Here is a 16732-nt window from a genome sequence, read left to right on the forward strand (position 1 = left end):
TACATACAGAGGTACAAAAAATGCAGGTAAGAGCAGCATGCCAAAGCCACTTATATGCATAGCATTACGGGCTGGCTTAAAATTAATTTAAGATTAACTAAGCAATGATGAAATCAGTGATAAAACATTATTGTAAACAGATAACTATAAAGCACAAATGAGTATTACAAAGACAGGTCATATGGTTGCATGCATTGCTGTACATTAAGTCGAATGGAGTATTCTGTTAGGTAGTGTATTTAAAAAAATAACAAAGTTAGATTGGGTCCTAGGTTTAACATTTGTGTGATATAATTGTGAGGACATATAGGATATACAATTTATAAGGTTCAGTTATTCAGTATTTATTTGGTTTTGAGTGAGTAAGTGATCTTTGAGAAGAGACTTGAATTTATAAACAGGTAGTGCATGCACTGTACGTCCCACCTCCAGAATTGAAATCCAACTAACTAGTTTCCTGAATACCTTCATAAATGTCACCTTGCTCAGCCTCTGAGAGCATGTCAAATTATAAAAACAGCTTGTCTCAGCTCATTTTGCTCTGACACATGCCTGCTGGATGCTCAAGGTCCTACCACTCAAACCCTCCTTCACCTTCCTAGGATGTTCCGTACCCCTCCTTCCATCCACACCAGAAAAAGTTTTTTTATCAATCTATCTTCCTACATTCTTACTAATTGGTCATACCAACTCATCCACTACTCTGCTATTTCTCATACCATCACACCATCTTCTAATTTCTATGCTCCAGAATAGAAATACAGTATTGTTGTAATTACTTGGATATAATTGAGAAATTATCATTAACTACAGTAGGGCCCCACTTATACGGCGGGTTAGGTTCCAGGCTATCGCTGGAAAGCAGACATCGGCAGAAAGCAAAACGCCATTTTTTCCATTTATAAATGCATATTAATGCCAGACAACAAGTTTACACTAAATTATATGAAGTTAGTAATAGAACTAGCCATTAAAAAACACAAAAAGTAAAATACATACAGAGTACATTCATTACTTATCTTAAAGTATTTGTAACCTTAATGCAGGGCGAGAGGTGAGTAGTACTTATTTGTAGGAAGTCAGTGTAGGTAGCCAGGAGGTGTAGCTCACCTGGGCTACACCTACCGGCTACCTACACTGTGGCCCAGAGCATATTATTAGCATCGACATAGCTTTTTCACTGAATTTAATCGTTTCTAACAACTACCTTTAGATGCCATTATAAACAAAGGGAGAAGTAATGAATAATTCATGCCGAAAACTGTAAACAAAAGTGGAGTGGGGGAGTGGCTGGGTCAAACAGATTCATACACGTTTTCTCTGGTGCCTAACCAGAGAAAACGTAATATTGTCCCTCTGCCCGGCTGCCACACAGGTCCACAAGTATTATTATCAGAGCACATATAAAATATGCAATAAATGCCAGACAACAAGTTTATACTAACTTATATTAAGTTAACAATAGAAATAGGCATTAAAAACACAATAAAAGGTCAGATACACACAGAGTGGCAGGGTGTTTATTGAATAAAATCAGAATGGCACACCATCATCCTCTAACTTGCCACTTAAAGCAAGAGTCTTATGACTCCTCTTTTTATCACAGCTAAGCTTAGACGCCATCGTCAATGATAGCCAACTAGTTAACGAAAGAGTAAACGAGAGAGAGAGAACAAGATACAGAGTTCAGACAATGTAAGAACACAAACTGAACAGGTAGTGGGCGATCACTTGGGCAGGCCAAATGAATGCGTATTAATATGTGTCTTCTTTTAGTTCATTCACGTACATTTGTAAGTTTGTAAAACATTTACCTCATAATATTTTTTTTATTATAATAATAATTACCTCACAATACAAATACTCTTACGTTGTGTACAAGTTGTACAAGTTAGTACAGAATAAAAAACAGCAACACTCCCATTCTGATGCAACATACCATTTTTAGGGTAAATGAAGATATTATTATTATTATTATTATATTATCATAATAAAAAAGCGCTAAACCCACAAGGGTCGGGAATTGATATATATAGAGTGAAGGCATATGAAAGGAATATTTTTCTACAGTTATCCCCAAGAGTTTGACTAGAGAAAACATAATTCTTCCCACACTACCTACATAGTCGCTTTGTAAACAAATCTCATATTTACGTCAATTTTTATTGTGAGTGTACGTATCATGTTTATATGCTATGTAACGGGTTTCATATATAATTTTGAGGAAAATATCATAGATGTATTAATGAAAATGTCTATATTAATGTAAAATAAAACATTTAATGTGCCCAAGAGTAATTATTATTACGTAGTATTGGCATCATGAGTAGAGAGATTCTTAGCGATTTTAACCCTTTCAGGGTCCGTCCCGTAGACCTATGGCTTTATGTTCAGGGTCCAAGCCGTAAATCTACGCCAAAATTTAGCATGAGAAGGCTGGTAGGCCTACATCTGAGAGAATGGGTCTGGGTGGTCAGTGTGCACACCATAGAAAAAATCTGGACGCCCGCATGGCATTCTGGGAACGCCGGCAATGTAGCTTTGTTCATAGTGCCTGGCGGCAAGGAAGTTCTCGCTCCCCACCCACCCTCCGGGGGAATTCTGACTCTCCTCTTCACAACTTACAGTTCTAAGACTGATGGAAGTGGAGCTGAAGAGGAATTCTATGGTTTTGAACCATATGGTACCATTGTGCCATATGGTACGATGGTGCCATATCATACCATTGTACCATATGATACCATTGTATGACATGGTATAATGGTACCATATGGTACAATGGTACCATATGGTACAATGTACCATATAGTACATTGTACCATATGGTACATTATAACATATGGTACAGGGTACAGGGACCCTAATGGAAATAAGTCTATCTGACTTTTTTGGGTTATCATACTTAGTAGCATATGTTTATGCTGCTAAGTATGATATTCTGTGTAACTTTATTTGTGTATAACTAAATAAACTTACTTATGATGCCACGTGCACTTGAGTAAGTTTATTCAGGTGTACAGAAATACAACTACATAGATTATCATACATAGCAGCATACGTATAAAATCTTAGGATAACCCAAAAAAGTCAGGGTGACTTATTTCCATAGTTATCCCTGTATCTGTACCATATAGTGTCCTGTACTGTATGGTACCCTGTACCATATGGTACCCTGTGCCATATGGCACCCTGTAACATATGGTACCCTGCACCATATGTTATCCTGTACTGCATGGTACCCTATACCATATAGTACAGTGTACCATATGGCACCCTGTAACATATGATACCATGTACCATATGGTCAATAGGTGTTGGTGGCATGAGACACCAGCCAAGACTGAGTGAGTGGCGACACAAGCTAGCTACTGACTCCGCAGTTTCCGAGACAAAGTGCTTTGTCATCCACCTCAAGGAACATGTCGAGTTCCTGTACATTTGTAAATATATAATAGAACATTACTAATATACAACATATTTGCATATTTTTGTTGTAAACAACTATTGTAAACAAAATAATGAAAATATTAGTGTGTTTATTGCATTGAATACAACAGTACCATATGGTACAATGAACCATATGGTATTGTACTGTATGGTACAATGTACCATATGGTACCATTGCATCATATGGTACCATAAGGTACCATTGCACCATATGGTACCATTGTATCATATGATGCCATTGTACCAAATGGTGCCATTGTACCATATAGTACCATTATATCATATGGTACCATTGTATCGTATGGTACCATTGTGCCATATGGTACCATTGTATCATGGTGCCATTGTACCATATGGTACAATTGCACCCTATGGTACCATTGTACCATATGGTACTATATGGTACGCTGTATTCAACACAATAACCGCACTAATATTTTCATCATTTTGTTTACAATAAACTTGTAAACAAGTATTGTAAGCAATATAATGATAAACAAATTAGTGCAGTTATTGTGTGGAATACAATGAGTGTACACTTATACAATATACATTATATTGGTCTCACAGCCCACAAATGTTATTAGAAAAAGAAAAAAATTAGAAAAGAAAAGAAAAAAGTTTAAAAAACGTAAAATAAAAAAATGGGATTTTGCGGAAGTCACTGATGTTGCCGCCACCCCGTCATTTTGGGTCAACTTCCCGCCGCTGTATCTCAGTAAGTACTGATCAGAAATTTTTTTTTCTCTTATTACCTTCACAAAAATATACTCTTTAATTCTGTAAGAATTTTTTTTTTTTGTTTCAAAATTTCTTGGACACTGGAGCACCACTTCAGATTTTGGCCTTGGACCCTGAAGGGGTTAATGTGTACCTGCACACCAGCACAGTGTGTAAGTGTATTTAGGTACAGGTACACATAAGTATAATTATCAGAGTACATATAAAATACGCAATAACTTTAAAACACTTGAAATTTTGGAAAGTTTCCAGACATAATAGATGTGGTCATGAAGAATGTAAACAAACCGGGTGGGGAACACCATATTTGAAAGACCACTTGCCTTATAGCAAATTTTGGTCATAATTTGATATTGCCGTATTAGCAGAATGCTGTAAGGCAAAACGCTGTAAAGCGGGGCCCTACTGTATTATTATTGCAACTTTTCCTAGCTTAAACCTTTCAGGGTTGGTGCCGTACTAGTACGGCTTTGCACCAGGGTTGGTGCCATACTGGTACATGTAAATTCTAGCGGCTTCAAATTAAGCGGGAAACAACTGGTAGGCCTAGATGTGAGAGAATGGGTCTGCATGGTCAGTGTGCGTGGTAGGAAAAAATTCGGGAACCCAGTGGTGTATTGTGGGAACGCCATTTTAGTATACCTTGTTCACCATGCCTCGCGGTAAGGAACTCCTCACTCCTCGGCGAATTGGGACACTTTTGTTCCCCAGTGACAGTTCTAATACAGATGGAAGTGCCAATGAAGATGAGTTTCAAGGTTCTGATGAGGTTGTGACTGAAACTAATGACCATAATACCAGTAATAGTGAGGAAAACCCAGACGACCCTCAGCCATCCACCACTGGTGCTGGGCCATCTTTTTCATGTTCAGTTGTACCAGAACGAAAGAGGAAACTCTTATTTTCCCATATCCAAGACTCAGATGTGAGCAATGGTGATCATAGTGATAGTGAATATGAACTCCAAGCTCTTGAAAACAGTTCCAGTAGCGAGAGTGAAGTAGAATATTCTCCAGTGAAGCATCAGTATATACGACGTTATATGCACTCTGGTAGTGTGCCATATGCTATCCCAAGGGGAAGGAATACATCTCGGAGTGCATCCCATGGCTGTACAACAGGAACAGATAGTGAAAATAAAGATGATAGTGTTGCAATTGGGATGGAAAATGTGCATGCATCTGTTGGTGGTAGTGGTGGTGCCAGCCGTGAGGCACCAGCAGTGAGCCATGCTGCCACCCACGCCGTTGACTCAGCTGAACTACAACAAAGGCCACCATCCCCCACCCATCCACCACACCAGCCTCAACAACCACAACCACCTGTCAATATCCAGTACCCACTGGCAGACCGCACCTGGGATTGGCAGGATGCTGCCAATTTTGTTCCCAATGCCCATCACTTTGATGAAAGTCAAAGTGGAATACGGCCATCTTGTACACTTGGGAACAATGCCACTGAGCTGGAATGTTTTGAGTTATTCTTTGACGAACCCCTGATGGAAATTATTGTCAGGGAAAGCAACAGATACTTTGAGTACACCATGGCAAACACAATACTTTCACAAAACTCACGCCTACACCAGTGGAAGAAGACAACTGTGGCCGAGATATCTTTTTGTTTGCCACAATAATGCTTATGCCACATGTGTATAAGCACAGTGTGAAATCATACTGATTGACAGACTGCCTGATTGCAACCCCAGGTTTCAGTGATATAATAGGAGTGAATCGATTTGTGCTACTAAAACGTATGCTTCACTTCTCAGACAAAACCAGGCCTGACAGAAATGACAGGTTATATAAGATTAGGAATGTGTTTGTGTATCTGAAACAGAAATTCAATATGTATTTTTATCCCTTCAGGAAGCTTGTTATTGATGAGTCTTTGATTCTGTTCAAAGGAAGACTCTTTCAAGCAGTACATACCAAGCAAGAGGAAAAGCTTTGGTATAATGTTGTATGTGCTTTGTGATTGCTACAGTGGTCTTGTATTGGATATAATTGTGTACACCAGAAGTAATACATTGTGAGATATCAGGAAGTTACTGGGTATCTCTGGTGATGTGGTTAGAACAATGATGGAACCATATCTCGGTAAGGGGCATATATTATATACTGATAACTGGTACACAAGTCCCTTACCATGTGGTTTCTTGCGAGTGAACATGACAGATGTGTGTGGCACAGTGCATGGAAATCGTAAACATATGCCCAGGTTTGATGCTGGCACTCGTAGAGGTGAGGTGCAGGCGTTTGGTGCCAATGACATCATGGCATTTCGGTGGCATGACAAACGAGATGTCACACTGTTATCAGTTCATCCTAACAAAATGCCAGACACTGGCAGGCAGCATAGAAAGAGCAATGAACTCATTCTAAAACCTGCAGCTGTGATTGATTACACCCTCAATATGCATTCAGTGGACAAATGTGACATGCAGATTGGGTTTGCTGATTGTATTTGCAAGAGTTTTACGTGGTACATAAAACTCTTTTTCCATATTCTGGACATTTCCATGCTCAATGCTTATAATATGTATAAGATGAGGACTAGAAAGAAACCAGAAAGGTGCAGTCTGTCTCTCGCTGTGAGGAGGCTGTAGCTGGGGAGGTAGCAACGGCTACCAGCAGTGAGGTGCAGCCCAGCACCTGCTACAAGTGGTGAGTGGTTCACAGTAATGGGAGGCGCATCAGAGTAAGGAAAGTTAAGAGTGAAGATCTGAAGGTAGGAAATCGCTTCTCTGTTCTTCAGGATGAATGTACTTCAGTGGCCAGTGAAGGTAAGGGTACTACTGCCCCTGCTAATGGAGGTAAGCACATTCTTGTGGTTGGTGACTCTCAGGTAAGATATATTGACCGTGCTTTTTGTAATAGGAATAAGAAGATGAGAGATAGAGTGTGCTTCCCTGGAGCTGGTGTTGGGGACATAGTCAACAGGCTGGATAATATCATGTCAGGTAATTGGAACAAGCCCATTATCTGTCTCAGTGCTGGTGGAAATGATATTGGGAAGGGTAGGAGAGAAGAGCTGCTAGATAAGTACAGGTCAGCTATAGATTTCATTAAGTCTAAGGGAGGGATCCCAATCATATGTAGCATCTTGCCTAGAAGGGGAGTAGGAAATGAATGGTTGTCTAGGGCAATTGGTGTAAATTGCTGGCTAGACAGATACTGCAAGGAACTTGCAATCCCATTCATTGACAACTGGAACAACTTTTATGGCAAACATGATATGTATGCAAGGGATGGGGTACAACTCTCTGGGGCTGGGGTGGTAGCACTTGCAGACTCGATTGAGAAGGCCATTGGTGAAATGCCTATGATTTTAAACTGATAGAAGATAGAGGTATGGGTGTGTGTGGGAAACAAGCAGGTTGCAACACTAGGGTTCGAAACAGTAAATGTATAAAAGGCATTCAGCATGAAGTTATAAATAAAAACAATAGATCAGGTCAGCAAACAAAAGGGGACAGCAGAGGGCAGCAAGGGACTAGCTCCCTTAAGGTTTACTATACTAATAGCAGGAGTGTAAGAAATAAGATAGATGAGCTAAGATTAATTGCAAGTGCAGGAAACATAGATATTATTGCTATAACAGAGACCTGGCTCAATCTGAAAGATAGAGAGATGCCCTCTGAATGTCACATACAAGGCTATAAATTATTCCACAATGACAGGGTCAACAGGAAAGGTGGTGGAGTAGCGATGTACGTCAGAGACAATTTAGATTGTTGTGTTAGACAAGATATAAAATTAGAAGCGTCAGCCACTAAATCTGTTTGGTTACAGCTTCTCGAGGGCCGAGAAAAACTAATTTTGGGTGTGATTTACAGGGCCCCAAATCTTGATAGGGAGTGCAGTAAGCTTCTATGGGAAGAAATTCGTAAGGCATCTACAGACGAAAATGTTGTGCTAATGGGAGATTTCAACTATAGACAGATTGACTGGAGCAATTTGACAGGAAATTTAGAGTCAGGTGACTTTCTTGATACGATCCAGGATTGTTTTTTAAAACAGTTTGTGACAGAGCCAACTAGGGGAAATAACCTCCTTGACTTGGTTCTTGCCAGTAGGGAAACACTAATTAATAATATTGAGGTTAATGATGAGCTTGGGGAAAGTGATCACAAATCACTCAGTTTTAATATATCATGGAATTCCCTTAATAATGGCAATCAAGTCTCTGTCCCTGACTTCTGCTTGGCTGATTTCATAGGACTGAAAAATTACTTAGGTGGGCTGAACTGGAATGACCTGACTAAGGGTCAGGTAGGTGGTGATGGATGCCGATTTGACGCTTTCCAGGGCATAGTCCTAGCTGCTCAGTCAGCCACTGAATCTGTTTGGTTACAGCTTCTCGAGGGCCGAGAAAAACTAATTTTGGGTGTGATTTACAGGGCCCCAAATCTTGATAGGGAGTGCAGTAAACTTCTATGGGAAGAAATTCGTAAGGCATCTACAAACGAAAATGTTGGGCTAATGGGAGATTTCAACTATAGACAGATTGACTGGAGCAATTTGACAGAAAATTTAGAGTCAGGTGACTTTCTTGATACGATCCAGGATTGTTTTTTAAAACAGTTTGTGACAGAGCCAACTAGGGGAAATAACCTCCTTGACTTGGTTCTTGCCAGTAGGGAAAAACTAATTAATAATCTTGAGGTTAATGATGAGCTTGGGGAAAGTGATCACAAATCACTCAGTTTTAATATATCATGGAATTCCCTTAATAATGGCAATCAAGTCTCTGTCCCTGACTTCCGCTTGGCTGATTTCATAGGACTGAAAAATTACTTAGGTGGGCTGAACTGGAATGACCTGACTAAGGGTCAGGTAGGTGGTGATTGATGCCGATTTGACGCTTTCCAGGGCATAGTTCTAGCTGCTCAGTCAAATTATGTTCCAAATAGGGAAATCAGATCAAACAAAAATGATCCTAAATGGATGAACAATAGATTAAAATATCTAATTGGTCAAAAGAGAGGCATATATAGGCAAATCAAAAGAGGAGAGGGGCAATTAAGAAATCGATATATTCAGTTAAAGAGAGAAATAAAAAAAGGAATTAGAAAAGCAAAAAGAGATTATGAGGTTAAAGTTGCAAGAGATTCGAAGACTAACCCAAAAGGATTCTTTCAGGTATACAGAAGTAAGATCAGGGACAAGATAGGCCCACTCAAAAGTTCCTCGGGTCAGCTCACTGACAGTGATAAGGAAATGTGTAGAAGTTTTAACACATACTTCCTCTCAGTTTTTACACAGGAGGATACCAGTGATATTCCAGAAATGATAAATTATGTGGAACAGGACGATAATAAACTGTGCACGATTAGGGTCACAAATGACATGGTCCTTAGGCAAATAGATAAATTAAAACCTAACAAATCCCCAGGCCCTGATGAACTGTATGCAAGGGTTCTAAAGGAATGTAAAGAGGAGCTTAGCAAACCTTTGGCTAATCTTTTCAACATATCACTACAAACTGGCATGGTGCCAGATAAGTGGAAAATGGCAAATGTGATACCTATTTTCAAAGCAGGTGACAGGTCCTTAGCTTCAAACTATAGACCAATAAGCCTAACCTCCATAGTGGGAAAATTTATGGAATCAATAATTGCCGAGGCAGTTCGTAGCCACCTTGAAAAGCATAAATTAATCAATGAATCTCAGCATGGTTTTACAAAGGGGCGTTCCTGCCTTACGAATTTGTTAACTTTTTTCACTAAGGTATTTGAGGAGGTAGATCATGGTAATGAATATGATATTGTGTACATGGACTTCAGTAAGGCTTTTGACAGGGTCCCACATCAGAGACTATTGAGGAAAATTAAGGCACATGGAATAGGAGGAGAAATTTTTTCCTGGATAGAGGCATGGTTGACAAATAGGCAGCAGAGAGTTTGCATAAATGGGGAGAAATCAGAGTGGGGAAGCGTCACGAGCGGTGTTCCACAGGGGTCAGTGTTGGGCCCCCTGCTCTTCACAATATACATAAACGACATAGATGAGGGCATAAAGAGCGACATCAGCAAGTTTGCCGATGACACCAAAATAGGCCGTCGAATTCATTCTGACGAGGACATTAGAGCACTCCAGGAAGATTTGAGTAGACTGATGCAGTGGTCGGAGAGGTGGCAGATGCAGTTTGATATAGACAAATGCAAAGTTCTAAATGTTGGACAGGACAATAACCATGCCACATATAAACTAAATAATGTAGATCTTAATATTACGGATTGCGAAAAAGATTTAGGAGTTCTGGTTAGCAGTAATCTGAAACCAAGACAACAGTGCATAAGTGTTCGCAATAAAGCTAATAGAATCCTTGGCTTTATATCAAGAAGCATAAATAATAGGAGTCCTCAGGTTGTTCTTCAACTCTATACATCCTTGGTTAGGCCTCATTTAGATTATGCTGCACAGTTTTGGTCACCGTATTACAGAATGGATATAAATGCTCTGGAAAATGTACAAAGGAGGATGACAAAGTTGATCCCATGTATCAGAAACCTTCCCTATGAGGATAGACTAAGGGCCCTGAATCTTCACTCTCTAGAAAGACGTAGAATTAGGGGGGATATGATTGAGGTGTATAAATGGAAGACAGGAATAAATAAAGGGGATGTAAATAGTGTGCTGAAAATATCTAGCCTAAACAGGACTCGCAGCAATGGTTTTAAGTTAGAAAAATTCAGATTCAGGAAGGATATAGGAAAGTACTGGTTTGGTAATAGAGTTGTGGATGAGTGGAACAAATTCCCAAGTACAGTTATAGAGGCCAGAACATTGTGTAGCTTTAAAAATAGGTTGGATAAATACATGAGTGGGTGTGGGTGGGTGTGAGTTGGACCTAATTAGCTTGTGCTACCAGGACGGTTGCCGTGTTCCTCCCTTAAGTCAAGGTGACCTGACCTGACTAGGTTGGGTGCATTGGCTTAAGCCTGTAGGAGACTTGGACCTGCCTCGCATGGGCCAGTAGGCCTGCTGCAGTGTTCCTTCGTGCTTATGTTCTTATTTTATGTGTGAGGAGTGTAAAACACTATTGTGCATGACACCATGTTTCAAAGACTTCCATAGGCTGCAGAACTTCTAGTAACATGTCCTGTGACTGTATATGTGTATATAAAATATAGAAAAATAGTTACAAACAACATTCTGTATTGTTTGTTTGTGTAAACAAGTTTTGTAAACTATATAGTGACAACAGCATTTGTGCAGTTATTGTGTAGTATAGAAAGAGAAAAAACTTACAAAAGAGTGCACATATTGGTCTCACAGGCCAAAAAAATTACTTGAAAAATAAAATTAAAAAATAATAGAAAAAAGTAGAAAAAAACAAAAAAATAAACGATTACTGGGTGACCAGCAGTCAGCGATGTTGCCATATGTTGGTCATTTTCTGTCAACTTCACGCTTCCATATCTCGGTAAGTATTGATTGTAAAAAATTTTTTTGGTCCAAGTCGGATCGAAACATAGTCGTAAGCTCCTCCCTTTTATATGCGGGTTATTTGTGTATCGTTCCAGTCACGGTATTGTGCCTTTTTTATTATCCCAGAGTTTTGTGCTTTTTGCGTAGTTATTTTGCCAAATTTCTTTTTTCTAACCATGGGTCCTAAGAAAGTAAGTGTAAAAAGGACAGTGCTGAGAACAGGATGATGTCCATTGAAATACAGCATGAAATCATACAAAAACACAAGAAAATCGCTCTTGTTTCAGTGTTTTCCTTATGAAACTAGTGATTTAGTGAATTCAAGGAGTACATAGAGGCTGAAGGACTGAAACCTGAGCAAGTGTTCAATTGTGACAAAAAGGTCTCTTTTGGAAGAAAATGCCAAAGAGGACCTACATCACTCAGGAGGAAAAGGGACTGCCAGGACACAAGCCTATGAAAGACAGGCTGACACTCATGTTCTGTGCTAATGCTAATGGGGATTTCAAAGTGAAGCCGTTACACATCAGTAGTCCAGCCTACGGGAACCCAGTAGATATCCACTAGATAGACTGCCATACGCCTATATAAACAGGCCTACCCCCGCTCTCACAGGAAACCAGTGTTATCGTGCTTAGGCCTTCAGAGGACAGGAATAATTCAAGTGTGCCTTATTGTAACTGATATCAACAGTACAGGTAAGAGGTTCTCCAAACAGTACCCCTCGTGAAATGAATGTGTGTGTGTGCCAATTATAGCTCAGATTATAAGAAGCCATCTGGATAAGCATAATCTGATTAATGATACTCAGCATGGATTCACGAGAGGCCGTTCTTGTCTTGACTGATTTATTGACTTTCTTCAGTAAAGCTTTTGAGGCTGTTAACATAAGAACATAAGAACATAAGAAAGGAGGAACACTGCAGCAGGCCTGTTGGCCCATACTAGGCAGGTCCTTTACAATTCATCCCACGATAAAGAATTTGATATTGTTTATTTAGATTTTAGTAAGGCTATTGATAGAGTACTGCACCAAAGACTGTTTAAATGAGGAAATGGTATGGTGATACTGACAAGATGTGGAAAAAGACACTTATGTACAGTTCGGGACATTTGTTAAGGTAAACGTTTCGCCACGAGTGGCTTCTTCAGTCCTAATACAGAGAAAGCTAGGAAAACATTTATATGTGTGGTGGCGGGAGTCGGGTGAGGTGACGCGTGGGCAGGGGTGGTAGTAGTAGTAGTGGTAGTAGTAGTAGTAGTAATGGAACTAAGGAGGTGAGGCACTTTCCCCTACACTTCATACGTGACTGTAGGAAACGTGCGGCACGTATCCTCAGCAAGACCAACACCTATCAAATTGAAGAAAAACCTCCAAGTTACATCGTTTTACCGGTCAGCAACGTTGCCACTAATGTTTCAAACATGTTTGACAGGTGTGGGGTGGGAGCACTGGCCAACGCAGTGGAGGGAGCTGTTAGGTCTTTAAACTAGGAATAGTTAGTGGTATGGGTTTTGGCGGGAAAACTGTGAAGTCGCAGGGTAGTAACATGAGTACTAGGAGAACTAGTAATAGGCAAAATGAGAAGGATATTGGAAAGCCAGTGGCACTAATTGACAATGACAGTAATAGGTTTAGTGGAATAACAGAAAGGAGCAGGAAGGGTAAAGAGATAGGAGGGTCATTAAATATTTATTACACAAATAGTCGCAGTGCTAGGAATAAGATGGACGAGTTGAGACTAGTTGCTAGTGCAGGTAACATAGATGTATTTGCCATTACTGAGACGTGGTTTAATTCAAAAAGTCGGGACATGCCTGCAGAATGTCACATTCAGGGTTTTAAATTGTTCCAAGTAGATAGAAGTATCGGGAAGGGGGGTGGGGTGGCATTGTATGTCCGAGATCGCTTGAACTGTTGCATAAAAACAGGTATTAAGTCTGAAGTAACACATACAGAGTCTGTTTGGATAGAATTTTCAGAGGGGCATGAAAAATTAATTTTAGGTGTGATATACCGTCCCCCAAATTTAGATAGGGACCAGGGGAGACTACTATGGGAGGAAATTGTTAGGGCCACAAGGCACGATAATGTAGTAATTCTAGGAGACTAACTTTAGTCATATTGATTGGAATTTCTTAACTGGGAATTTAGAATCATACGATTTCTTAGAAGTAGTTCAGGATTGTTTTTTGAAGCAGTTTGTGACAGAACCTACAAGGGGTAATAACCTGCTTGACTTAGTTCTGGCAAACAATGAATCCCTTGTTAATAATTTAGAAGTTTCAGAGGAACTGGGTGCCAGCGACCACAAATCAATTACATGTAGAATTGAATGGAAGTATGATAGTAGGGATAACTCAGTAACAGTCCCAGATTTTCGCTTAGCAGATTACGATGGGCTTAGAGAACACTTATCATCTGTTGACTGGGGTAACGAAGAGAGCTATCAATATGACAGTTTTCTGAACACAATACATGCTGCTCAAAGAACGTTTATCCCTTATAAGGAAATTAGATCAAATAGAAATGACCCAAAATGGATGAATAATAGGCTGAAATATCTACTAGGGCATAAGAAAGGAATTTATAGGCGTATCAAAAGAGGCGAGGGCCATCTTATGAATCAGTATATTGACATTAAGAGGGACATTAAAAAGGGGATAAGAAAAGCTAAAAGGGACTATGAAATTAAAGTTGCTAGGGATTCTAAAACTAACCCAAAAAGTTTTTTCCAGGTCTATAGAACAAAAGTCAGAGATAAGATAGGTCCCCCTTAAAAATAACTATGGGCATCTTACTGACAAAGAGAATGAAATGTGCTCGATTTTAAATAATTATTTTCTCTCGGTTTTTACACAGGAAGACACTAATAATATTCCGGTAATTAATTTTTATAGTGGATCAGAAGAAGATAAATTATGTAACATCACAGTCACTAGTGAAATGGTTGTGAAGCAGATAGACAGACTGAAGCAAAATAAGTCACCGGGTCCTGATGAGGTTTTTTCAAGGGTTCTAAAGGAATGCAAAATGGAAGTCTGTGAACCATTAACTAATATTTTTAATTTATCTCTTCAAACAGGTGCAGTGTCTGATATGTGGAAGATGGCTAATGTAATTCCTATTTTTAAAACAGGGGACAAGTCGTTACCGTCAAATTACCGCCCAATAAGCCTGACCTCAATTGTAGGCAAATTACTAGAGTCAATTATAGCTGAGATTATAAGAAGCCATCTCGATAAGCATAGCTTGATTAATGATACTCAGCATGGATTCACAAGAGGCCGGTCTTGTCTAACTAATTTATTAACTTTCTTCAGTAAAGCTTTTGAGGCTGTTGACCACGATAAAGAATTTGATATTATTTACTTAGATTTTAGTAAGGCATTTGATAGAGTTCCGCACCAAAGACTGTTGAAGAAAGTAGCAGCTCATGGCATTGGGGGAAGGGTGCTCTCGTGGATCGAATCATGGCTCACAGACAGGAAGCAAAGAGTGTCCATAAATGGGGTTAAATCCGAGTGGGGATCAGTAACAAGTGGCGTTCCACAGGGATCAGTCTTGGGCCCGTTGTTGTTTATAATATATATCAATGATCTTGATGAAGGAATTACTAGTGATATGAGCAAATTCGCCGATGACACGAAGATAGGTAGGATAATTGATTCAAACGTAGATGTTAGGGAACTTCAGGAGGATTTAGACAAACTCTACTCTTGGTCAGAAAAGTGGCAGATGCAGTTCAATGTAGATAAATGCAAGGTTCTGAAGCTCGGGAGTGTCCATAACCCTAGCACTTATAAGTTAAATAATGTAGAACTTAACCATACAGATTGCGAAAAGGACTTGGGGGTTATGGTAAGCAGCAACCTTAAACCAAGACAGCAATGCCTAAGCGTACGTAATAAGGCAAATAGATTACTGGGATTTATATCAAGAAGTGTAAGCAACAGAAGTCCAGAGGTCATACTGCAGCGTTATACATCATTAGTAAGGCCTCACCTAGATTATGCAGTTCAATTCTGGTCTCCATATTACAGAATGGACATAAATTCGTTAGAAAACATTCAGCATAGGATGACTAAATTAATACATAGCATTAGAAATCTTCCTTATGAAGAAAGATTGAAGACTCTTAAGTTACATTCACTTGTTAGACGAAGAATGAGGGGAGACCTGATCGAAGTGTATAAGTGGAAGATAGGTATTAATAGAGGGGATATTAACAAGGTCTTGAGAATATTTCTCCAAGAGAGAACCCGCAGTAATGGATTTAAATTAGATAAGTTTAGATTTAGAAAGGACATAGGAAAGTATTGGTTTGGAAATAGGGAAGTAGATGAGTGGAATAGTCTACCTAGTTGGGTTATTGAGGCTAGGACTTTGGGTAGTTTCAAATTTAGGTTGGATAAATACATGAGTGGGATGGGTTGGATTTGAGTGGGACTTGCACATCAGAGCTTATTTCTTGGGTAGCATTGAAAATTGGGTAGGTCAAATGTTTGTTAGTGGGATGAATTGTAAAGGACCTGCCTAGTATGGGCCAACAGGCCTGCTGCAGTGTTCCTCCTTTCTTATGTTCTTATGTTCTAGTGTACCATTCTGAAAACCCCAGGGTGTTCAAGAAAAACAATGTTATGAAGAGTAAATTGTGTGTGTATTGGAAAGCTAATAATAAGGCATGGGTCACTAGGGAAATTTTTGCCGAGTGGTTCAATGAAGTGTTTGGCCCCAGTGTGAAGAATTACCTCCTGGAAAACAAATTGGATCTCAAGTGCCTCCTGGTAATGGACAATGCACCTGCTCATCCTCCAAACTTGGATGACCTAATTCTGGAGGAGTTTGGGATCATCACAGTAAAGTTCTTGCCCCCTAATACCACTTCTCCTCCAGTCCATAGACCAGCAGATCATTTCAAACTTTAAAAATCTCTACACCAAAGCAATGTTTCAAAGGTGCTTTAATGTGACCTCTGACACTCACTTGACCCTAAGAGAGTTTTGGAAAGATCACTTTAGTATCCTCCACTGCATAAGCCTTATAGGTAAGGCTTGGAAGGGAGTGACTACCAGGACTTTGAACTCTGCTTGGAGAAAATTGTGGCCAG

General features: G+C 39.6%; 1 protein-coding gene across 7 annotated transcripts in view; it reads right to left on the minus strand.

Annotated features, from left to right (window-relative positions):
* Window positions 1-16732, minus strand: part of LOC128686617 (deoxyribonuclease TATDN1) — a 192546-nt gene that overhangs the window by 46314 nt on the left and 129500 nt on the right. The window lies entirely within an intron of this gene.

Source organism: Cherax quadricarinatus, chromosome 12 (genome assembly GCF_038502225.1).
Source record: "Cherax quadricarinatus isolate ZL_2023a chromosome 12, ASM3850222v1, whole genome shotgun sequence".
NCBI classification, from domain to species: Eukaryota; Metazoa; Arthropoda; class Malacostraca; order Decapoda; family Parastacidae; genus Cherax; species Cherax quadricarinatus.